Genomic DNA, 24,501 nt, shown 5'->3' on the forward strand with positions numbered 1-24,501 from the left:
GGACAGAGGTGAGTCCATCCATCCCTAGTGGATAATGCACATTCCGAGAGGGTATATGAGCTGTGGCATTCCGAGAGGGTATATGAGCTTTTCCACCAATGTTATCTTCATTTTGGTCACCATCCTTTCTCCATTGTTATCTGGCTATCTTCTTGATGTGTTTTGTGAGCATCCCATCTTCTGTGGCACGAAAAGGGCTCCTGGTGTCCTCCCCAGGGTCCAAAATAGCACTTGGCCATAGAGAAAACCCATGGCAGTTAAAGCATTGCCACAGTGGAAGAGACTCTATCCAGCAGACTCTATGGTCATGGCCTGGAAGTCCTCTGGAACCTTTTGAAACACTGGGGAGTCCGCCAGATGACACGATAAGTCACCTCGGGACCCTTAACACTTTTGCAGAGGGGTGGTTAGTCGGGGTGCCTTACTACGTATGGGGAATGTGGTTTTCTGCCCCACATGACATGCTTAACCACCAAGGTGAGCAGAGATTCCTTAACCATTACGGCTTAGCATGATGTCTGAACATGCCTGGTATCTTCATTATGAGTAGGAATGGGCAGGTTTTGTTTTAAAACCTCTGCAAATGATCAGGCATCTTTACTTCTGACCTCTGTTCATTGATGGGATGCACTTTTGTGTACGAGGATTTTGGTCATGTGCCAAGGCGCACTTTGAACTAATGTGCACTTGCACCTACCCCCCCCCCCGTAAAACAACAACAAAAAAGTCCAGCAAGTTTCCCTAATCTGTGCAACTTGGGAAAAGTCATATCTTAAATATGATCCCTTTTGATTTGAATTGATTGCGGATTATTCTGACAACTGCAGTTGTGACTGTGAACAGTCAAAGAATGGCATTGTGAGCTCAGATGGGATGTGCCCTGACCATGGACGATCACAGCTCAAAGTGATGGGCCTAAGATATGGACTACATTTTCTTGATTTCTATATGTGGGCTGTTTTGTCTGTCATTCTAGCTTCACACTTCCTTACGAGACATCCAGTTTTCTAATGCTTCCATGGGCGGACTGTATCTGGATAAGACTGGGGAACTGGCAGCTGACTTTGATATCGTGAATTGGGTGATGTTTCCCAATGAGTCTCATGCTAGAGTGACTATTGGGAGTGTGGAGAGACAGGCATCCGCAGACCTGAAACTCACCATTAAGCAGGAAGCCATTGCCTGGCCCGGCCATTTTAATGAGGTAGGGAAAAGGATTTGTGTCCTGTTATTGGCCTTATCCCTTAAGCTCTAAGAATATCCATCCTGTCTTGTGTGTGTCCCCCCCCCACCGCCAGCTTCTAAACATCTATTTATTTATTTATTTATTTCATTTTATTTCTATACTGACCAATAGCCAAAGCCCTCTGGGTGGTTCAGAAAAATGAAAATCAAACGGCCTGCAATACAACAATTTTAAATATATAGAACATCCAAACCACAATATAACAATACAACCACAGTAAAACCTAGCAACCTAGCAACAGTGCAGGAATTTAAAATACAGGTTTATAACAGCAAAGCTAAAAGTCTAGAAAGCGAAAATGCTAAAATGCCTGGGAAAATAAAAAGGTCTTCACCTGGCACCAGCAGTTATACAATGTAGGCGCCAGGAGAACCTCACTAGGGAGCTCATTCCACAGCTGGGGTGACACAGCAGAAAAAGCCCTCCTCCTAGTAGTCACCCGCCTCACTTCCTTTGGCAGGGGCTCACGGAGAATGGCCTTTGAGGATGATCTCAGGGTCTGGGCAGGAAGGAACACATGGGAGGAGGCGATCCTTCAGATAACCTGGCCCCAATCCCTTAAGGGCTTTAAATGTTACTACCAGCACTTTGAATCGGGGCCGGAAATGGACTGGCAGCCAGTGCAGCTGGTAAAGTACTGGAGTAATATGAGCTCAAAGGCCAGTAACAATCTTGCTGCCCTATTTTGCACCAGCTGAAGTTTCTGGACCGCTTTCAAAGGCAGCCCCACGTAGAGCTCATTGCAGTAATCCAGGCGAGAGGTTATCAGAGCATGGATAACTGTAGCTAGGCTCTCTCTGTCCAGATAAGGGCATAGTTTGGATACCAGCCGAAGCTGATAAAAAGTGCTCCATGCCACTGAGTTCACCTGTGCCTCAAGTGACAGTTCTGGATCCAAGAGCACCTGAAAACTATGAACATGATCCTTTGGGAGGAGTGCAACCCCCTCCAGAACAGGTTGAATATCACCTAGCCGGGCAGATGAACCACCCACCAGCAGTACCTCCATCTTGTCTGGATTGAGTTTCTGTTTATTGGCCCTCATCCAGTCCATTACCGTGCCCAGGCCCCGATTCAGAACAGCCTTTGCCTCAGCTGGGTTTGATGAGAAAGAGAGGTAGAGCTGGTTGTCATCCACATATAGATGGCACCTCTGCCCACACCTCCGGATAAGCTCCCCCAGCACTTTCGTGCAGATGTTAAACAGCATAGGGGATAAAAAAGAACCCTGTGGAACCCCATGACACAATTGCCATGGCGCAGAGCGGTAATCCCCCAGCACCACCTTCTGGAGTCGGCCATCCAAGTAGGAGCAGAACCACTGCAGTGCAGTGCCTCCAACACCCAGCCCAGACAATATGTGCAGAAGGATATCATAGTCAATGGCATCGAAGGCTTCTGAGATGGTATCTCACTCCCCCGTCCCTCTCAAAGCAGAGGTCATCCCACAGGGCAAGCAAGGCAGTTTCCATTCCAAAACCAGGCCTGAAGCCCGGATCTAGATAATCCGTTTCATTCAACAGTGCCTGGAGTTGTCCTGCAACCACCCGCTCGAGCACCTTGCCCAGGAAGGGATGTTGGCCACTGGCCTATAATTGTTAACATCCTCCAGGTTCGGCTTTTTTAGGAGTGGTCTGATTACCGCCTCTTTTAAAGTGGCCAGCACCACTCCCTCTCTCAAGGAGGAATTCACAAACTCCTGGAGCCAGCTGGACATCCCCTCCTTGTTTGATTTAATAAGCCATGAAGGGAACGGGTCAAGCACACAAATGGTCCATCGGACTTGGCTAGGGATGGATGGAAAACTTACCTTCCGTTCCGTTGTGTTTCTGCTGGGGGGGAGGCGCTCCGTCCCTTCCCCCTGGAATCCTGCCTGGCCGGCTCCGCTCTGTGGCCAAGCTGCGGAGCCGCCGTCCAGCTCCGGCTGCCCATAGCAGGACATCCAGCCGCTGGGTAGACTGCAGGGATGCAAATGGTGGCTGCCGTAGCAGCCACCATTTTCATCCCTGTATTTAGCTGTGATAGACCACGCTAGTATGCAAAAAAAGCGTATGAAAATGGCGGCGGCTACGGCCACCGCCATTTGCGTTCCTTATTTTTTGCCGTCTTCGTCTACGGCAATATTTACGTCGGCTATTACGGCAAAAAGAAAGGGGAACACAAATAGCTTGCTAGTGGGCTCTTACCTGTGTTCGGTCAGACTCAGCACTAGTTTTCCTCCACCTGCATTCTACCATCTCCCTACTTGCTCCACTGCCCTCAGCTCAGTTGTATACCAAGTAGGGATTTACGAAACAACTTTCCAGTTTCATTTCATGACATCCGTGGGGGGGGAGGCGCTTCGTCCCTCCCCCCGATATCCTTGCCAGCTGACTCCACTCCTCAACGAATCTGTGGAACCACCAGCCGGGGCCGCCCACAGCGACATCCGGCCTCTGCTGGCCTGCGCAGGGACGCAAATGGTGGTAGCTGTAGCCACCGCCATTTGCATCCCTGTTTCTCACCATGATGGGATACGTAAATATTTACGTAGACTATCATGGGCTCCGCAGGGATACATATAGGGTCCCAGCATTAACCGAGATAAGTATTTACGTAGCCTATCACGCCAGGTCAAAAAAACTCAAAACAAAACAGTGTACGTAGGCTGTCACGGCAAAAAGAAGGGGAACCCAAATAGCGTAGTGGGTGCTATTTGCGTTTCCTTTTTTCCCACTGTAATAGCTGACATAAATATTTGTGTAGGGTAAAACGGCGGGGGGAAAAAGAAACACAAATGGCACCCACTACGCCATTTGCATTCCCCTTTTCTTTGCTGTAATAGCCTACATAAATATTTACGTAGGCTATAACAGTGAAAACTACGGAATGCAAATGGCAGCCGCCATAGCCGCCGCGATTTGCGTACACTTTTTTTTTTTGGCTTGCCGTGATAGGCTACGTAAATGCTTAGGTAGCCTATCACAGCAGCTTCACAGGATGCAAATGGGGGCCGCTACGGCGGCCCCCATTTGCATCCGCAGCAGCCCGTCTGCAGCCGGAAGTCCGGCTGCCGACAGTCCTGACCAGCAGCTCCACGGAGCCACCATGGAGTGGAGCCGGCCCACGGAGGATTCCGGGGGGAGGGAGGGAGTGCTTCCCCCCCCAAACGAATCCAAGCTGCGAAAAGGTAAGTGACTTTCGTACATCCCTACTATCTCCCCTATCCCATTTATATAGCAGATAATCTGGCTTGGATGTATTGCTTGTCCCTGGCCTCCTGCCCCCAACCATTTGCAGAATGCCATCATCCTATTCAGATGGAGCAAATTGGGAGCAATAGCACAGGAAGACAGACGTTCCTCTAAACTTGAGAAGTACAGAGGTCGGAGAGGAGGCTTGGAGGTGCCAGGTGGGCCTTCCTCTGAAGGCAGTGGAGAGAGTTCTGGTGACCCCACAGTTGACAACTGGGGCAGGGTGGAGAGACAGCACCACACCTGTTTTAAAAGAGATTCCTTGCCTAACACTCAGCTTCAGGGTGCAGATTAAGGTGCTGATCCATTTGAAGCCCTCTAAGATCAGGGTAGCAAAAATTAGGGCCATGCACAGCCCACCCAACCTAATTCAGAGCTCAGTTTAGAAGTCTCCAATCGGCATGAACTCTCCTCAACCGCCCCTGAAGCTGGGTTGACCCACTTCTCCAGTTCTGAAGCAACATCTAGAGACCCGAAGCAGAAGGGGGGAAATCCCCACCGTGAGTGACCCCCCACTGTCATTGCCACCCCCATAGAACCTCCACTCCTTACCTGGATCTGTCGGGAGGGCCTGCACCCATTGGCCTCTGCAAGGGGGTCACCTTTCATTTATTTTTTAAAATGGCATTTTGTATTACTGGAAGAAGAAGAGTCACCATTTTGAAAGGAAATGGCAACTCCATCTCAAAGAGTGATGGCTGCATGTGATTCCCTGGAGACCAGGTAAGGAGCGAGGGGCTCACACAGCGGGGTGGGGTTGCTGTCCACATCGGACTGAAGCACCCCCAATGCTCTTCAGAGTGATCCAACCCATATTGGAGTTCTTTGGCCTGATCCTGACCTGCTCCGGAATTGCACTGCATTGCACCGCAACACCCAGACACGCTAGGGATTCAGGCTTCAGACTGACGTGGCTAACAGACCTAGTAAAAATGCCAACTTCCACATGACTCTTGGATATGTTGTCTTAGAGCATCTGATGAGGCCTCCTCCAAGTGGCAAGGACAGCTGCGATTTGGCTGGTGACAATTGGCAGGAAGTCCTTTTGTGGTGTGGCAACATCCCTGGAGATGTTGGTCTGCCATGAGTCTCAAGCAGGAAGTCCTTTCTGTTTCAAGAGGGCTTTCTATTATTTGAATGGGATTTTCATGTTGTGATCCTTTTGTGTTGAATTGTTGGTTTTTAGGTAGTGCTTTTATTCATTCAATTCCATGTATTCTGTGGGTTGGTACTAGGGATGTATGATACTCCCCTTACCTGGTTCCGCCAAGTTCCGCCGGGGGGGGGGAGGTGCTCCGTCCCTCCCCCCGGAATCCTCGCCAGATTCCAGACTCCCCCCGGAATCCTCAGGTATCCGCGGAGCCGCCGGCTGGCTCCGCCAGCAGCTGGACATCTGGCCGCTGGCTAGCAGGGACGGAAATGGCGGCGGCCATAGGCACCACGGTTTGCGTCCCCGTAGTCAGCTGTGATAGGCTACAGAAAGACTTATGTAGGTTATCACGCCGACAAGACTGCAAATGGCGGCGGCGGTAGCCGGTCAGAAGACCCGCTGCCACAGCTGCTGCCGCTGGAGCCACTGCCGGAGCTGCCGCCACCCGGAAGATCCGCCCCAGGTAAGTCTCATGCTGGAGGGGATCCGTGGGTGGCAGGGGGGTGGCAGGCCATTCCTCCACAGATTCCGGGGGGCTGAATGCACTGGCATTCGGCCTCACCGAGATCCGTAGCGGAATTCTCTGCCATCCCTAGTTGGTACAGTGGAGACTGATGGCTCTGATTATGGCGGGGCTGTGGATCCCTTCTGGGTTTTAGTCAGAACCATCCAGAACTATACAACAGTTATCCAAGGTACTGAACGTATTTGGGGGATATAAATCCATCAGGTACCCTGCTCCTTAAAATGCCTTTCCGTCTCCAGCTGGGCCATGAGGCCTCCGATCCTCCCTTTGCCTTCTGCCCTGCCACTGAAGATCAAAACAGGGAAAAGGAGAGGGCCTTTCCAATGGTGGTGCCTATCCTCCCGCAAAAACCTCATCTCCCTCCTCCATTGTTCACCGTCATTGCATGCACATGTCTTGAAGCTTGTCCTTTTATTGCTGTTGCTTGTAATTTCAGTTATTCTGGGATTGTCTTTTAGTTTATTTCATTGTCGTCCCTCTTCCCCTCCAGTTAGTATATTGGCTTGAGTACATATATTGTATAGGTGGCATAAACATTTTGAAACAAACAGACCAAAAACGTCCGTGCCATGTTGTGATGCATAAATAGTGCTTCCCTGAAACAAAGACCTGGGATCCCTTCTACTGCATTTAGGGTCACAAGCACTAGAAACCCTGTTTGGTCCTGTCTAAATTGGAGGACTCATTTCCATAGGCACAAATATTCATAACACTGTTTTCCTGGAAGCTCCTTCTCTTTGTTGCTAGACAGTGCCTCATTCCAGATGCACTGAGAGCTGTCGTCGTGGATACCACAAGGAGGTCCAAGAAGGAGAGCCACCATTCTGCTATGCTTGCGCTCCATGTGCGGAAGGAACCATCTCCATTCAGGAAGGTAGGCAAGATCAGAAGAATGGGAGTTCCCTAGGGCAACTCCTTGAATATGCTGAATAGTCCTCACAGCCCTATTTTACTTCTCTCTTTTTTTTCTCATAAGCACCTGTAGCAAAACATTTCATGAGTGGGTAAGAGGAGAAGGCTTCTTAAATGACTGTTGCTCCTAGTGTAAATCATCATGTGAATCCCTTATGGTCATGGGCCATTCACTACTGCTCAGCCTGAAATACCTCATGAAGCTAGGGATGTACGAATCCCTTACCTTGCTCTGATGAGGGGCATCCGTGGTGGAGGGGAGATGCTCCTTCCCTCAATGGGGGGGGAGGCGCTCAGCCCCTCCCCCCGGAATCTTGCCCGCCCGGCTCCACTCCGGAGTTAAAGCAATGGTATTCCCCGTAGTAACCTATGGCTGCGAGAGCTGGACCATAAGGAAGGCTGAGCGAAGGAAGATAGATGCTTTTGAACTGTGGTGCTGGAGGAAAATTCTGAGAGTGCCTTGGACTGCAAGAAGGTCAAACCAGTCCATACTCCAGGAAATAAAGCCAGACTGCTCACTGGAGGGAATGTTATTAAAGGCAAAACTGAAGTACTTTGGCCACATCATGAGAAGAGAGGATAGCCTGGAGAAGATGCTGATGCTAGGGAAAGTGGAAGGCAAAAGGAAGAGGGGCCGACCAAGGGCAAGGTGGATGGACGATATTCTGGAGGTGACGGACTCGACCTTGGGGGAACTGTGGGTGGCGGCGGCTGACAGGAAGCTCTGGTGTGGGCTGGTCCATGAAGTCATGAAGAGTTGGAAGCGACTGACCGAATAAACAACAAAATCCTGGCTAATCCAGCACAAGAACTGCAATTGGGAGGGTTGCAAAGGGAGCAAGGCTGGGAAATTCCCCCAAGTAGTATGCACCTTCGTGCGCATAAGGAATGGGGAAGATGTGGCCCTCCTGATGTTCTCGGACTGCAACTCCCATCGTTTTTCCCCATGGGCTAGGCCAGTTAGGGCTGCTGAATGTGCAGTCCAATGCTATCTGGAGGGCCACACGTTCCCAATCACTGGTATACTTCCTAACCTACTCTGCTGGATAGTCACCTTGCTGTGGTGAGTGGGCTTGTGTGTTCCAATGGACCCTGTGAGTGAAGCCATCGGGAGTTCTGTACTCCCAGCAGGTTCACCCATGGCGGCAAGGTCAAGGGCGAGGAGCCAGACAAAGAACGATCCAAGCAAGTCCTCAACAGCAGAACAGGCGGAAGATATCAAGGTGTACAGTCTGGGCCAGAAATATTGGAACAGGGATAACTGTTTTGGCAGTTGGGCCCTGTATGCCACTGGCTGTACTTCCTCCATGGTTAGTGTCCCACTTTTGTCAAACCCCTTGAATTACAGCTGAAAGTCCTGACTTCGCTCCCATCCGGGTGTGTTTCCTTTCAACTTCAATGTGGTGGTGTACAGAGGCCAACAGCCAAAACAGTTATCCTTGTTCCAATATTTCTGCCCCGACTGTATGTTACAATGGCTGAGAAGGAGGATGAAGGCTGCAGCAGATAATGGACCACCAATTGTCACGATATCCATGACATTGGATTAGAACCTTTTCTGTGAAGACTTTGTGTTGATTACTGGGCACTGATCTCCACACAAAAAACACATTCACGCACAGGCTTCTTCCAATCTAAACCCAACCAACCAAAATTCCCATGGCGATCGGCAAACGGCAACGGGGGCAGGATTGTGAAATCCAGAAGCCACTAGTCATGGGCTGGCACATGGGTGGCGGATACAGATTCACTCATGCTGACTCAAGGACCGAGGCAGCTGAGTAGTTCGGCAGCTGTATCCATGCCTCAGCAGTCCTATTCAGGATCCACTCTGCTCACCCCGTATGGGGAGGGGGCTAGAAACGGTGCCCTAAACATTGTCTGCCTCATCTTCTCCTTGACTGGATTACCACATTCAGTAGGGTCACCACTTAGCGGTTGCAAAAGACAAATGAACTTTGGAACATGGAATATGCAGACACTGCTGGACAATACAGATAGTGAACACCCTGAACGCAGGACTGCCATCACTGCAAGGGAGCTGAGTGTCAAGGGCTCCTTGGAGGCCTCTCTCAGTCTAATCCAGTAGCTAAGTCCAGACACAGAGAAAGGGATTCTTTTCAAAGCATGATTCCTCTTTTACAATTTAACAACTCTACTGTTAGCAACTAGATATGAGCAGCAGAGTACCTATGCCCCAAGTTGGAACAGCTGGTCCCCGTTTGAAAGGGAATCACTGGCAGTTCCTGAAATTAAGGGCTAGGGAGAGTCCCTCCCCTTTTCTCTTGGATCCTCTTGGCGCAACCGTTGTTTGCGTGCCAACTGGGCACTATGCCTCCTTTCCACACCCTCCATTTGGCGCCGCTCCCTGCGTTGGCGTCGCGCATCCAGCAAGTCTGCTTCCAGAGATCTATCACTCCCGGGACTGCTATCTATGTCAGGAATGCTGGTGAGAGGAATCTCTGCCAGCTATTGGCCCTAAGAAAGATGAGCATGCTCCTATCCCACGAGCGGCTGCACTTCCTCAGAATCAGAACTACTCTGGGATTCTATAGGCTCAGTGTCCACCCTGACATAATCCCCACTCCCATGAGCCCCCCCCTCATGCTTCTTTCCTGGGGCCCTGGGTTTGTGGGGGTACAGCTGGTGGAAGTGCCTCAGCAGCAATGCAGCATGCACATTTTCCGCCGGTTCCCAGGATTGCTCATCAGGCCGGTAGCCTTTCCAGTCCACCAGATATTGCAGGCATCCGTGAGAAAGGCAGGAAACCAGAATCTCAATGACCTCAAACTCCTCCTCCCCCTCCACCAGCACTGGTGGGGGGAGCCGACTGCCTGATGAGGGTCGCCAGAAACCAGGGGGGACAGCAAGGACCGATGAAAAACAGGATGGATCTTCATGGAGGGGGGGAGAGCCAGGCAAAAAGCAACAGGGTTAATCTGGGCTGTAATCTGGAAAGGCCCCGTGCGGCGAGTCACGAGCTTCCTTGCGGGTGAGTGAGAGGGGAGGTAGTGGGTGGACAACCAAACCCAGTCCCCCGGTTGCAGAGATGGACCTGGCTGGTGCTGCCGGTCTGCAGAGGCATTGTGGGCTGTCTTGGCTTGCTCGAGGGAGTCCCGTAAGAGGTGGTGTACCGCTCGCAACTCCTCTAAAAAGTCATGGGCTGCCGGCACCAAAGAGGGAGTTAGGGTGGATGGGAAAGCCTTGGGGTGGTAACCAAAATTGGCAAAAAATGGAGTTTGGTGGGTAGAAGCATGGCAGGCATTGTTATAAGCAAATTCTGCAAGAGGCAGCATGGAAAACCAGTCATCTTGCTGGTAATTGACATAACAGCGCAGATATTGCTCCAGAGTTGCATTGGTGTGCTCAGTCTGACCGTCCGTCTGTGGATGGTGGGCGGAGGAAAGACAGAGCGTCACATGGAGCAACGCCAGTAGCTCCCTCCAGAAATGGGCAGTGAATTGGCCCCCCCTATCAGAAACGAGACCCTCGGGCCATCCGTGGAGGCGGAAAACATGTGCCAAAAACAGCTCTGCTGTCTCCCTGGCTGTGGGCAACCCAGAGCATGGGATGAAACGGGCCATCTTAGAAAACAAATCCACCACCACCAGAATGGTGCTTTTACCATGTGAGTGAGGCAAGTCAGTGATGAAGTCAAGGGAGAGCAGTTTCCAAGGTCCTGAGGGGGTAGGGCTTTAGGGATGGGGGAGAATTTCTCCCCGAAACTTTGGGGGGCCGAGCGCCACGCATTTGGTCCTCCAAAGGTCGTTCGGGGAGAACTTCTCCGCCCCCCCGCACCCCCCCGGGATGGGACTTACCTTTCACGAATGTCCCTCCCAGCGGCGGGTCCCGGTGGTGGTTCGGCAGGTCTTCGTCAGGGGCGGGGGCGGCAGCCGGTCTTTCGACGACGCCATTACAAGCAAAGTTAAAAAAAAACAAAAACACCCCTGTGATAGGCTTCGTTATGATTAACGTAGCCTATCACGGCTAGATTTGCAAAGTCAACCATGATAGGCTACGTTAATCGTCACATAGCCTATCACGGGTGACTTTAAAAAAAAAATAGTGCGTACGGCTAATGGCGGCCCCCATAGGGAGCCGCCTTTCGCGTTCCTTATTTATTTATTTATTTATTTATTTATTTATTGCATTTATACCCCACCTTTCTCCCTCTCGCAAGGAACTCAAGGCGGCTTACATTATCCTCCTCCTCACCATTGTATCCTCACAACAACAACCCTGTGAGGTAGGTTGGGCTGAGAGTCTGTGACTGGCCCAAAGTCACCCAGTGAGCTTCCATGGCCAAGTGGGGACTAGAACCCAGATCTTCCGGCTCCCAGTCCATCACTCTCACCACTACACTACACTGGCTCTCTTATTTGGTCCCTGTAGTCTACGTAGACTACGGCAAAAATAAGGACAATGCAAATAGCATTGCCCTTATTTTCACCGTAGTCTACGTAAATCTTTACGTCGACTACAGGGACCAAATAAGGAACATGAATGGCGGCTCCCTATGGGGGCCGCCATTTGCATACGTGCTTTTTTTTTTTTTTCCAAAGTCACCCGTGATAGGCTACGTGACGATTAACGTAGCCTATCACGGCTGACTTTGCAGATCTAGCCATGATAGGCTACGTTAATCGTTACGTAGCCTATCACAGGGGCTTTTTTTTTCTTTTTTTCTTTTGAAGTTCGCGGCCGGGGAGACGGGGCGCTTCTCCCCGGCCTGAATTTCTGCCAGGCGAGGCGGGAAGCCTCCCCCCCGGGCCTGAACTTCGGGGGGAGCAGCGAAGCGCCTCCCCCCCACTGCGAAGCAAGCTGCGATAAGAGGGGAGTGACTTTCGTGCACCCCTATAGGGCTTGCCTGAGGGGCCCTTCGCCCGCTGGCAGGTTGGGCAGGAGGCGACATAGGACTTGACGTCCCAACACACACGAGGCCACCAAAAATCTCTTGTCACACCATGCAGGGTCTTGGTGACGCCAAAATGCCCAGCTGTGGGGGAGTCGTGGCACTGATAGAGGACCTTCTCGCAGAGTGTTCTAGAAGGCACATAGACCCGGCCGGAATGGTAAAGCAGCCCACCTCGCAAAGAGAAGGGGGTAGAGTCGGGGGGCAGAGGCTAGCCCCAATTCCTCCACCTTTGTGCAAACCAAAGCATCCTGAGCCTGTGCAGAGAGAAGCAGCTCCTCTCAAGAATGAGGTACCACATCTACCGCCAGGCCTTGGGGGGGAAGAATCAGAGGGGGGGGGATTTTCCTCACTCCTTGGGTGGAGGTCAGGCTTATGGGAAAGATCATCCGCTTGTAGGTTGTCGGAGGCTTTCACATGGCAAATCTTAAGGTGGAACCAAGAAAAAAAAAAGCAACCACCTAATCTTCCTCTGGTTTAAGGCACGGGCTGCCTGAAGATGTTCCAGGTTGCGATGGTTGGTTCTAATTTCGACTGGGTGCTGTGCCCCCTCCAGGAGATGATGCCAGGTCTCCAAAGCGGAGTTGATGGCCAACAGTTCCTTCTCCCAAATGGTATAATTCCTCTCAGACATGTTCAGCTTCCTGGAGTGGTAGGTGCAGGGTTGCAGCCCGCCGCCCTCCCGATCTGGCTGAAAGAGCACCGCCCCCACCGCAAAGTCAGAGGCATCAATCTACCCTACAAAAGGCTTCCTTGGGTTGGGATGTAACAGGATCGGTTCAGAACTAAAAAGCATCTTAAGTTCCTCGAAAGCCTGTTGGGCTGATGCCGTCCAATGAAAAGGAGATTTCCTGCCCTTAAGGAGGTCCATGAGAAGAGAAGTCAGTTGAGCAAAACTGGTCAGGAACTTTCTGTAAAATTGTGCAAACCCCAGAAAACATTGCAAGTCCTTCTTGGTGGATGGAGGCTGCCAGGAGAGGACAGCCTGGACCTTTGCAGGATCCATCCTGAAACTGTCAGGTGAAATAATGTAGCCCAGAAAGTCCAAAGAGGTTAGGTCAAACACACATTTCTCCAGCTTGGCATAAAGATGGTTCTCGCTGAGGCGCTGGAGGATGGCAGAGACATGACACTGATGGGTGTGGGGGTCCTCAGAAAATATAAGTAAATCGTCGAGACACACAATGAGGAAAGTGTCCAAATAGTCCCAGAAGATGGCATTCATAAAACGCGAAAAAGTGGGAGGAGGGCGGGCGAGCCCAAAAGGCCTTCATACACTCCGTACTGGGTCCTGAAAGAGGTCTTCTACTCATCCCCCTCCCGGATGCGAATGAGATTGTACGCGCTACGCAGGTCCAACTTTGTGAAAATGTTGGCTCGCCCCAGGTGCTCCAGCATCTCAGGTATGAGGGGGAGGGGGTATTGTCAGGAATGGAGACCAAATTTAGATTTCTGAAATCATGCACCGGGTGGAGTTCTCCAGATCGTTTGGCCATAAAGAAGGTAGGAGTGCAGGCGGGGGAGGAAGACGCGCGAATGAAGCCACGTTTGAGATTCTTGTCCAAAAACTCCCGCAGAGCTTGAATTTCCAGCTGCGACATTGAATAAAGCTGGCCAGCGGGGATGGTTGCCCCAGGAATGAGGTTAATGGCACAGACAAAAGGGCGGTGGGCAGGAAGCCAGTCAGCCTCCTTCTTGTCAGACACATCCCAAAAAGCTGCATACTTCTCTGGGAGGATCATGGTAGCTGAAGAATTGGCAAAAGCAGACGAGGAGGGGGAGGAAAGGGTTAAGGCCTGGGTTGGGACTGGCGCCTCCTCTGGAGGCAATGCTCCCGGCAGTAGGGAGACGCAAACTCCACTTGCTGAAGCCCCCAAGAAATCTGAGGGTTGTGCTTAGAGAGCCAGGAAACACCCAGCACGATTGGCTATAAGGGAACCTTGGCCAAGTGAAACTGAATCTGCTCAACGTGGGACTGGGCACGCAGAGTGAGCAGAGCTGTATTCCTGGCCCCCGGAGCCCCACTGGGTCTGCCAGCGCCCCTCAGCCGACTATCTATCTGAAGGCAGGTCTGCATGAGGTCCTCCAAACTAGGCGGGCTGGGCGTGCGCGCCAACTCATCTAAGATCTTGTCGTTCGAACCATCCAAAAACTGAGCCACCAGTGCGGCATCATTTGACTGTCAATCCTGCATCAGCAAGCGAAAGGTTGTAGCGTAGCTGGAAACTGAGTCCTTGCCGTGCCGGAAGCGGTGAATCTCCCGAGAAGCCATCTGCATGAGCAGGGGGTCACCGAAAAAACGTGCCCTGGCTGTCATGAAGCCTTGATAGTCCCTGAGCAGGGGATCATTAGCGAGCAGGAGCCCCGAAGCCCATCTAGCTGCCATGCCAGACAGTAGGTTAATGATGAAACCCACACAAACGTGTTCCGTCTGGAAATCCCCAGGCCGAAGATGCATGTACAGCTCCAATTGGGCCCTGAAAATCTGAAAAAGTCCTTTCTCACCAGAAAACATCTCTGGCAAAGCCACCAGGCACTTGTGGAGGGGGGGAATCAGAGGTGGAGGGGTTTGAACTGCAGCCTGTAGATTTTGCATGGCAGCTGTCAGTTGAGCCATCTGATCACGGAGCATCTGGTTCTCTTGCGCTAGAGCTTGCACCGCCGTGTCCCTGGCACCCTCCATAAGGCAATAGGGGAAGAGAGAGAGAGATTAAAAAAAAGAGGAACGGGGACCAAGCTGTCAAGGGCACCTTGGAGGCCTCTCTCAGTCTAATCCAGTAGCCAAGTCCAGACACAGACAAAGGGATTCTTTTCAAAGCTCTATTCCTCTTTTACAACTTAACAACTCTACTGTTAGCAACTAGATCTGAGCAGCACAGTACCTATGCCCTAAGTTGGAACAGTTGGTCCCTGTTTGAAAGGGAATCACTGGCAGACCCTGAACTTATGGGCTAGGGAGAGTCCCTCCCCTTTTCCCTTGGATCCTCGGGATGCGACCGTTGCTTGCACGCAAAATGAGCCCTACGCCTCCTTTCTGCGTCCTCCATTGGCGTCGCGCGCCCAGCAACCCCCCCACAGCACTCTCTCACTGCCAGGGTCACTATCTATCCCGGGAGTGCTGGCAGGAGGAATCTCTGCCAGCTGCTGTGCCTGTGAGAGATGAGCAAGCTTCTTTCCCATGGATTGTGGTTCCTCCTCAGAATCAGAACTGCTCTGGGGTTCTATCGGCTCAGTTTCCACCCTGACAGATGCGTCATTGCGCCGATCATATTCGCTATCTTCATTGCTATGATTCTACACCTTGTTGAAGGGAAATATCCCACTGGTGTAGAAATCATACATAGAACAGAAAACTTTTTAATTTCAGTAGGCTGAAAGCAAAAAGTAAGGTAATTGCATCCTTTGTCATAGAACATCAATATGCTGATGATAACATAATCTGCCCACATTCAAAGGAAGATCTCCAAACTATCCTAAACATCTTTGCAGAAGCATATGAACAGCTCGGCCTCTCGCTTAACATCAAAAACCCCAAGTGCTTTACCAACAAGCACAAACCAACCCCACTGTAGCGCCATCAATCCAGGTTAACGGTGTGATTCTGGAAAATGTTGACCACCTTTCTTATCTTGGTAGCCATCTCTCCACAAAAGCTGACATCGACGCTGAAATTCAGGATCTCCCAAGCTCTGTGACTGTAGCATTCTCCCGAATGAAGCGCTGAGTGTTCGAGGATCGGTACATTCGCAGGGAGACCAAAATACTTGTTTACAAAGCCATTGTACTACCAACCTTACTGTATGCCTGTGAAATACGGACCATCTATAAATGCCACTCCCAACTTCTCGAAAAATTCCACCAACGCTGCCTCCGCTCCGAAAAATTCTGCAAATTACTTGGGAAGACAGATGGACTAATGTGAGTGAACTGGAAGAAGCAAAGACCACCAGCACTGAAACCATGATTCTCCAACATCAACTTCACTGGATCGGCCATGTTGTTCGAATGCCTGATTATCGTCTCCCAAAGCCGTGTAAATCTAAAAACATGTAACATAAGCATTGAAAACTGGGAAGCTCTAACTCATGAGTGTTCCAACTGGAGGTCAGCCTATATTAAAGGTGCTATAGACTTTGAAGAAGCACGAGTACAGAGCGAAAGGGAGAAACGAGCTCAGCGGAAGGCATGTCAAGCAAACCCTCACTGTGACCGCCTTCCAGCTGGAAACCTATGTCCTCGCTGTGGGAGGCTGTGTAGATCCAGAATCGGCCTTCGTAGCCACCTGCAGACCCACTGCTAGAGATTAATGTGTTGATTGACCTATCTCCTATGAATGTCTAATCCTTTTAAAGAGTTATCCATATAGACTCTATCTTTGGAAGACAATCTTACTCGGTCACGAGTGATCGCCATGATGATGATGAGTAAACTATGGCTGCGAGAGCTGGACCATAAGGAAGGCTGAGTGAAGGAAGATAGACACTTTTGAACTGTGATGTTGGAGGAAAATCCTGAGAATGCCTTGGACTGCTAGAAGATCAAACCAGTCCGTACTCCAGGAAATAAAGCCAGACTGCTCCACTGAGGGAATGGTATTAAAGGCAAAACTGAAGTGCTTTGGCCACATCATGAGAAGACAGAATGCCCTGGAGAAGATGCTGATGCTAGGGAAAGTGGAAGGCAAAAGGAAGAGGGGCCAACCAAAGGCAAGATGGATGGATGCTATTCTGGAGGTGACGGACTCGACCTTGGAGGAGCTGGGGGTGGTGAGGGCCGACAGGAAACTCTGGCATGGGCTGGTCTGTGAAGTCACGAAGAGTCGGAAGCAACTGACCGAATAAACAACAAACAGCTAAAAGTAACCCAGTCCAAATTTATTCGTTGCTCAGAAAGGAAGTCTCAAGCTGTTACATTTTATTTATTTATTTATTTATTTATTTATTTATTGCACTTATACCCCACCTTTTTTCCTCTTGCAAGGAACCCAGGCAGCTTACATTATCCTCCTTCTCTCCAATTTATCCTCACAACAACAACCCTGTGAGGTGGGTTGGGCTGAGAGCGTGTGACTGGCCCAAAGTCACCCAGTGGGCTTCCATAGCCAACTGAGCCCTAGAACCTGGATCTCCCAGCTCCTAGTCCAACAGTCTTGCCACTACACCACACTGGCTCTCACAAAATGACCTTTTAGGGATGTACGAAAGTCACCTTTCGCAGATTATGTTGATGGTGTGGGGGGAGGCATTCCGTCCCTCCCTCCAGAATCCTCACCAGGGGGGGAGGCGATCCATTCCTCCCCCCCGGAATCCTCCGCGCCCGGCTGTGCTCCGCAGCTGCTCCGCAGAGCAGCCGGCCAGGGCCAGCTAGGCCAGAGCCGTCCGCAGCTGGATTTCCAGCCACGGAGGGCTCTGGGGGAAAACAAAAACAAACCTTGTACGCAAATGGGGGCAGCGATGGCCGCCGACTTTTGCATTCCTGATTTTTCCCTTAATCTACATAAATATTTATGTAGACTGTGTCGGCGAAAATAAAGGGGAACACAAATAACGTAGCGGGTGCTATTTGCGTTCCCCTTTATTTTCGCCATCATAGTCTACGTAAATATTTATGTAGATTAAGATGGCAACAAGAAGGAACGCAAATGGCGGTGGCCGTAGCCACCACCAATTGTGTACACAGTTTTGTTTTGTTTTTAAACCCACACAGCCATGATAGGCTACGTAAAGATTTATGTAGCCTACCACGTCGTTTTGTTTTTTTAAAAGAAGAGTGGAAATGGTGGCGGCGGCAGCCAGTCGGAAGACCAGCTGCCCTAGCTGCCACTGCAGCTGACGACGGAGCTGCCGCCGCCTATATGATCCGCCCCAGGTAAGTTTCGTCCCGGGGGGGATCTGCTGCATTTGCTATACCTATGGAATTATCATTGTGCCTCCATCACGATGGCAGAATGATCAAGTTTCTGGCTCAGTCTGTAAGATCTAATGTTCCCCGTGTCTCTGAAATTGCTTCTGTATTGTTAGGTTGGGTGTTCTCGGACTGCAATGCCCATCATTTTCCCCAGTGGGCTAGGCTAGTTTGGGCTGTTGAATGTGCAGTCCAGTGCAGTCCACGGCTATCTGGAGGGCCACACGTTCCCAAACACTGGTATACATCCTTAGAGATTTTCTTCATCTTGGCTCTTTTGTGTGAGGTTTTTGAATACAGGCCAGTGCAAGCTCACCTTTCCCCCTTGCCAACCAGAAGATGGAGCTGCCTGTGTGACTTCTCACAAACATGTTTTTCTCCACTTCTGCACCTGCGCCTCGAGGCTCACAGGGAATCCATGAAGTTGCAGCTGTGCAGCTTCCCCTGATAATTATCAAAAACATAGTGATCTATTCTGAGTCTTGCCAAAGCTCAAGAGATGTTTTGCTTTCTGTTTTCCTTGGAGACCAATGATGTAAACATCAGAATGAAAGGCAGCTCAAGGAAGCCTCCTGCACCGTGCCTGAAAATCTTGTTGCATAAAATATCTCCTGTGCTCCCGAGAGCCTGGGCTCAGATTTTGGACAGGCCGAGATGGCCATCCCTGTGGGTTGGTTTAGTACAGCACCTCCCACCGCTGCCTATGGCTCAGAATTGGGTGTCGTTGTAAAGACATTGCAGCCTCGATCTGACAAGACTTTTCTCACATCGTCTGATTAGCTGGCTGTGGAGGTGAAAGGAAACTCAGAAACGTGTGTGCGTGTGTGTGTGTGTGTGTGTTTATCTAATAGGCCTTAGACCCATTCAAGATAAAACACAAGAGATAATATCAGGACACAGGGATACAGTTTCTTCAGTTTAGCTCGTACAATCAGCTGAGTGCTCATACGCATGATGATTAGGAAATAATTAGCCACCTCTTTGTTGAGATAGCTGACATTTCCAAGGCAGTGAATGACCAATCTTTCCTCAGAATGCCCTGGGAATTAGTCAGCAGAGCATTCAGCATACAGCCTCTCAAATCAGAATAAAAATTACAATGAAAGAGTCCTTGGCTCAGAGTTGCAGGGACTCCTGCCTTACACAGACACGATCTGCTTTGGAAGGGAATTTCCCAAAACCTCCCGTGAAATGCTTCCGCTGGTCAAAGATTATGTCTTGCATGAATGAATGCTTCATGGCCCTGTTTATTTTGAAGAGACATCAAAGAAGAGGGTGAAGTGCCAGAACTAGGCAGCATCACATGGGGTCACTGGGGGAACACGTCCTGCTGGGCAGGAGAGTAGTTCCTGTCACTCAGTATCATCAAGTCTCTGAATCAAGACTGCAGAAACCTGTGGATGCTCCTGTGTTAGAAGAGATTCAAGTCAAACACCAGTTTAGTCATTTTGTGTTCTGTGCATAGATTCCCTATAATGAAGAAAAGGCTTCTGGGATGGCAGTGAACCAAAGCCCTTGGTTATCTTTTTGGTGACCTGTTCATTTAGGTTATTAGAGATAGGAGAATTAAGAATCTGTATAATGTGTCTCCAAATTTTGTCCATCTATATCCGTGTATATCAAATATACGGTGGCAGATCATTGGCACCGAGCTACGCCTCTTGGATTATTAATATGTAGATCTCTTCTTCTTCCCCCACTCCTCCCGCTGAATATAACGTGGCTTAAGACTATTAACATCCTTCGTGCTATTAAGGACTACTTAATATCCCAGACTGGCTGAGTGGCTGGTGTGGAAATTCTTTTCTATTTGAATGCAGTCTTAAAATGGGGTAAAAACCTTGAAATGCCTTATAGCTTTCTGAGGCATTGTATATTCTACACATTCTTTCTTCCTAAGAGGACAAACTGTTTTCCAAGAGACACTGTACAAACAGGAGAAATGATCCTCCAAAGTAGCCCATATAACTCTTGTGGGAAAAAAATCCAGACAAAATCTGTCAAACTGCAGGAGCTCGCCTATCAAAATTAAACCTCCTAGAAAACAGCAATTTCTGACCAGTTCTACTTCAAAATTGCCACAGGCCATCCTCAAATACACTTCTCCTCCACTACGAAGATTCAGACTGGTCTGTTGAGGCATTTTCTCAACATAAGGAATAGAATCTACTCCCCCACCCCCAACCTCTGGTTATAAGAGAATACGATACCCCAGTTTTCTCCTCCACAACTGGAGTGGCACAGGCAAAAAGGCGCTTGTCTTACTAGACACCCACCTTGCTTCCTTTGTCGGGGGCTTCTGAAGTCATACTGCTAAAGCTGATCTCAGGGTCTGGGCAAGTGTAGATGGGAGGATACGATCCTTCAGGTAGCAAGGGGGGGTGCTGGGGGGACAGATTGAGCATTCGGGGGCACCAAGCTGAGCTGAGGGGCTGTGTTTTTTGAATATCCTGTCTGCAGTGAGCTAAGATGGCAAAAGCAAGTGTCTGTAACCCTCCTTTTAAGGTTCTACAGGTTGTGTGACTACCAACTGTAAAAATGGTGATCCTTCCAGAAGCGTTAAAGAGAGCTTCGTTTTCAGTTTCCACTTTGATGTTATTTCCAGTGAGTAAAAGTGAGTGGGACACAGCTTTTCTTTGAGGCGACGTTCCCGAGCCCTTAACACTTCAAATACTGTATACACTATAAGGTCTATGTAGGTAATAATAAAAACATTTTTATTTTTATTTATACATACTGAAACAGCATGGATAAGAGGGTGCAGTTAATCTATGACATCCCCTCCCCATATTACTCACTTTTAAGTCTCTATGAGTGATATTCGGTAACAAAAGCTTGCAAAGCTAAAAGAGAAGTGATTTCAAGATAATTTTGGGGAAAGGAGAGAGTGAAGCTGAACTCAAACCATAAGTGAAATCCCTTGAAACACATAGAACTAACTATAAAGGCAGGAAGAAGGAGCCCTGTGGACCCGTGCATGCCCATGCCCAAATGGGCGCACACAGAAGACCTGAAATAAGCAATTCTTCAAAGCATTTACTTACTTTTAAATATGCCAGCCTACTTTACCATCATTTGATTGGTCAGTACATACCCAGTACATGTCCTTCCAGACATTTTTCATAGGGATATCAGAGAATTTCACCACCAATCTCGGGGAGGCTGAATGCCAGCGCATTCGGCCCCCCGAAATCGGTGGCGAAATGGTCTGCCCCCTCACCCCACCTGGGATGGGACTTACCTTTGGCGAATCTCCCTGGTGGCGGCGGCTCCGGCCACGGTTCGGCGGCGGTTCGGCGGCGGTTAGGCGGCAGTTCGGTGGTGGTTTGGCAGCAGCAGCTGCCAGTCTTCCGACTGGCAGCCACCGCCGCCATTTCCAGCAAAAAAAAAAAAAAAAGCAAAAAAACATGATAGGCTACATAAAGATTTATGTAGCCTATCATGGCTAGATATTAAAAAAATACCGTGATAGGGTATGCAAATGTTTACGTAGCCTATCATGGCTGAGTGAAAAACAAAAACAAAAAAACGCGCGTACGCAAATGGCGGCGCCTATGGTCACCGCCATTCCCGTTCCTTATTTTGGCATGTGTAGTCTACGTAAATATTTACGTAGCCTATGGCGAAAATGAGGGGAACGCAAATAGAGTAGCGTCTAGCATTGCCATTTTGATCTCCCTCTCAAACACCAGAAAACATGGCACGATGCAGAAAACAAAATGAAAACAAGCCCTACAATGGTGGCTGTTGACTTGCATACATGTTAAAAAGGGTTATTTTTTAAATATATATATATATTCCACCATCCCCAACACAGGAGGAATCAGAAATCATCAATGTTTTAGACTTTAAAAAAGTGTTTTTTTTCTTCACAAACTCTGATCCAAACAAGGTCACTGAAACATAATCCCCAAGTCACTTTGGAGAGAGAGACATTTTGGACTTTTTTTTTTTAAATGTCTGTGGCCATATTGATTTCCCTCTCAAACACCAGAAAAGATGGCATGATGCAGAAAAGAAAATGAAAACAAGGCCTACAATGGCTGCCGGTTTTCTCCCCTTCCTCCTCAACATCCAAAATCAAAAAGTGACAGGAGATCCTGTTAATGTGACTTGCATACACATTAAAAGGATTATTTTTTTAAAAAAGTTTTCCACCATCCCCACTACATGAGGAATAGGAAAGCATCAATGATTGATACTTAAACAAACAAAAAAAAAAGTTTTGTTTTTTCTCCACAAACTCAGATCCAAAAAAGGTTGTTGGTACAAACTCTCAAAGTCGCTCTGGACAGAGAGAGGGGTTTGTTTGTTTGCTTGCTTGCTTTTTCTCTTTATACTGCTGTTTCTCTCCCCATAGTTCACCAATAGACCTGGAAATTTCATGGCATGTAAACGCAACACTTCTTCTGGCACCTGTAACTTTCAAAAACATTGGTAAACCCATTCTGAATGATAGCCCAACCCTATTAGGATTCTACATGACAGAATGATTGTTTTTACTGATAAGCCTTAACAAAAGAGACGTGTGTGTGTGTGTGTGTGAGAGAGAGAGAGAGAGAGAGTGAGAGAGAGAGAGAGAGAGAGAAAGAGAGAGAGATTACCTATCTAAGTATAGTCAGACAGACACACTTATGTCCTTGATCCTTGCAATCTGCCAACATCCCCGCTCAAGGAATGTGGTACAAATATCTCCATCTTTCCTTTCATCAGGTAAATGGATATTGAATTACCTTGCCACACAGGTATGTTTGCTGCTCCCTATGAATGTCCAAAGCATTATATGATGATTGGCTCTACTGGGATTGAAAAACCATGAAATAGAATTTGAGGGTATAAAAGAAAGAAACTGAGATTTGTTTTCGTTCAATGGAGAACGACAGCACAAGGCATTGCATTTAAATTTTGTTTATTTTTGGCAGTTTCCACACTACAAGGCACTGGCACATCCTGTATTTCATGTTTGCCATTCAGGAGATCAACCGGAACCCCAGGCTCTTACCCAACATCACCCTGGGCTATAACATCTACAAGTCCTTCTTCGACGGAAGAGCCACCTCCTACGCCATGCTGCAGCTCCTTGCTGGGGGTGAAAGCAACATGCCACATTACAGCTGCGGGAGGAAGAATCACATGCTGGCCATCCTTGAAGGGGCTGAATCTGACCTCTCCCTCCACATTTCCTCCATGTCGAGCATCTACAAAATCCCACAGGTGTGAATGGGGAGTGGACAGGAGGCCAGGTGCATAGAAAGGGGAGCTGAGCACTGCTTGGGCTCAGCTCTCGCTATTCAGTCCCTGTGCCTCCTGGGCATCATGGTTCTCTGGAGTGTGTGTTGGAGGTGACTCATGGCAGTGGTGGAGCTCTGGGATGGGAGGCCAGGCATCCCTGGGGGCAGGGATGGCAGGAGACCACGGAAGCTGTACTAGACATAGCCTATCACGGCAAAAAAATAGGAATGCAATGGGCGGCCACCATAGCCACCACCATTTGCATCCGCAGGCTCTGCATGCCTGCGAATACACCTGGCTGGCAGCTCTGCCGAGTCGCTGCAGAGCAAAGCCAACTGTGTTATGATTTCTGCACCTCCCTCCGACTGGGAACCATCTTCGAAAAGGTAAGTGACTTTCGTACATCCCTACCGACAACTGCCGAGCTCCTGAATTCTGAACTATCGCCAGCTTTCAGAGGAGCCTTGAGGGCAGCCCCACATAGAGTGCATGGCAGTAATCCAGGCTTCAGGTTATTAGCACCTGTACCATGGTGAACAAGCTACCCCATCCAGGAGAGTCCGTAGCTGGCGAACCAAGTGAAGTTGGCAAAAGACACTCCAAGCTGCATGGGCCATGTGGGCATGAAGGGACGATGGATGTAGGACTCCCCCCAGATTACAAACCTGATCTTTGAAGGGGAGTGCAGCCCCATCCAGAAGAGGCAATGGCCCTATCTCCTGGACTTGGGAACCAGTGACACACAGGGCTTCCGTCCTCTTCCAAATCCCCTCATGACTACTCCCAGTGAATTCATACAGATGTTGAGCAATATTGGGGACATGATGGTGCCCTGTGGAACCCTGTAACTCAACTGCCAAGTGGTCAAGAAATGGACACCCGACATTACTCCCTCAAATCATCCCCATAGTTTGAGTGAAACCATTGTAAGCCACGTCTACCGCTGCCCTTCCCACAGCGTCGATCCAGCAGGAAACCATGGTTCATGGCACCCAAAGCCGATGCGAGATGGAGCAGAATTAGCAGAGTGGCATTCCCCCTGTCCCTCTCTTGATATAGATCATCCAGCAGAGCAACCAAGGCTGATTCGGTCCTGTAACCATGTCAAAACACAAAGTGGGTTTCTTTGGTTCTCAGGTGGCCCCTTCATTGCTTTAATTCTTGAATAAGGTTCCTTTGTGCTCCCCAAACAGAATCTAGAACATAGTTGGGGGCGAGGGTAAATCTACCCTTTTCAGTTTCCTCACGCAAGGCAGCGAGCAGGTCTAACCTCCATTGACTGGTTCCTGAAGTGTATCACTCTACAGTGTTATGAATGCGTGTACAGGACCCCAGTGTTCCTCTTGGGCTGCACCACAAATGGAGCTTGAGATATTTTTCCACTCC

This window comes from Heloderma suspectum, chromosome 2 (assembly GCF_057233095.1).
Source record: "Heloderma suspectum isolate Gila_16-S chromosome 2, 16-S_ref, whole genome shotgun sequence".
Lineage (NCBI taxonomy): Eukaryota > Metazoa > Chordata > Lepidosauria > Squamata > Helodermatidae > Heloderma > Heloderma suspectum.